Below are 1,814 nucleotides of genomic sequence, written 5' to 3'. Positions count from 1 at the left end.
GTGTCCCCAGCACTTCTGGGGCAGAGGTCAAGGAACGTGGCTCATTCGAGAAAGCCCCTCACCTGTGACTCCTACTCATGGCTGTGTGTCCCTGGCCATGGGACACCTTCTACACCCGAGTCTTGGGTGTGTCACTAGGAAAAAGGAAGGCATTTTAGCCCCTACCTCCTGAGATGGTTGTGAACACAGAAGGAAAGGGTGCCTCCCAATCGCCAGGGCATTGTCCTAGAAAGAGCAGCTGTTTTTATTTTTCTTCCCCAAATGAACTCGGTGAGGGGTTGAGTTAGTTGCCCCAAAAGACCACTGGTTTGAGAGTCTATCTAAAGATCCTTGGTTTATTCTCTTCTGTGTCTGATTTTCTGTCCTATTGAGGGCAACAAAAAATCTTGGAACACGTTCCCAGCTCTCACTTACTAGCTGTGTGACCTTAAACGAGTCATTTGATCTTTCCAGGCTTCTGTTCCCTCACCTGTAGATGGATTTGAACAGTAGTTAATCTGTTTCAGGGGCAGCCTGAGTGTGTGGTTCCTTTCTGAATGATTCTGTACTTTCTTTTGATTCGTGGAGGAAATGACTATTGAGTCTGCCAAAGATTCTTCTAGGTGCTGAGGATGCAACAGGGAATATAACAAAGTTCCTACCCTCGTGGACTTTACAATTCTTGCGATTGGCATAAAAACAAACCGCAAGCCAATGAGAGAGCAACTGATTAAAGGGTTTAGTTTATTTTCACTCCCATTAGTTGCAGTAACAGAACACCATCTTAGAGCCCTGGAAGTTTCCGTATGCACATATTTTCTGTTCCAAAGTGGGAAATAGTTTCAGCTTTTTTATGCTTCACCTTGGCTAACCTGGTAACATCCAATTGTAACTTCCACCCTCCTTGTCGTGGGTAGGCTTTCTCCTAATATTTATAACTAATGGGACAAATAGAGACGGTCCAGAGCGTGTGAGCAGACAATCCAGAGCATGAGAGCCGACAATCATGAATGTTAGCAGGGGTTTTGCAAGGGATTTGAGTTCTCCTTATAGATACAGTGCAGCCTGTCCCTTGGAAATACTATATGGTGCTCATGGTTGGTTGATGTCGGTCTCAGGAAAGGGCATTAAACATCAGTGTACCTTTCATACTCTTATCTGTCTGTTAACCTGCTTTTTAATAAATATTTTTCAGACTTCAGGAGGCTGTGAATGAAAAACATATGTGTCCAAACTGTACGCAAAGTGTGTATGTATATGTATATACGTATATACGTATATATACACTCACATATATATACAATATGCATGAGACTATCAGAAAGTTCCAGGCTTTAGATAAAGGATCTTACTCCCCAGAATCACTTATAATTTCACAGGATTTGCTGTGAGTGCTTAGGTCACAGTTGGTGCTCAACAAAGATGCCTTCTTTTTCTAAACAGATACATGTAAACTGAATAATAGATTACATTCATATGCATCACTAACTGCATTAATAAAAGCAGCCATTTCCCGCAAGGCGCTCACAGAGGCACACAGGCTAGAGAGGGACAGGAGCCAAGAGCAGGGTGCTCCTGAGTTTGCCGCGCCCCCGGGGCGAGGGCGAGCGATCACGAGGGTGCAGCAGAAATCCAGCGCCCACCAGAAAGAGGAAGGGGCGGGCCGCGGCGGGCGTGGGGGAAACACAGAGCATCCTACTTTGCCATGCCAGCCTTAAGCAGCCCATACTGCGGGGCCACGCCCAGCGCCTAGCGACGCTCTCCATGGCAACCGAGACTTGGCAACGGCCCCACCCCGCTGCGTCAAAACAGGCGTGTTGCGTCATAGCGGCGCG

This window comes from Myotis daubentonii, chromosome 8 (genome assembly GCF_963259705.1).
Source record: "Myotis daubentonii chromosome 8, mMyoDau2.1, whole genome shotgun sequence".
Taxonomy (NCBI): Eukaryota; Metazoa; Chordata; class Mammalia; order Chiroptera; family Vespertilionidae; genus Myotis; species Myotis daubentonii.
This window is presented reverse-complemented; position numbering follows the sequence as displayed.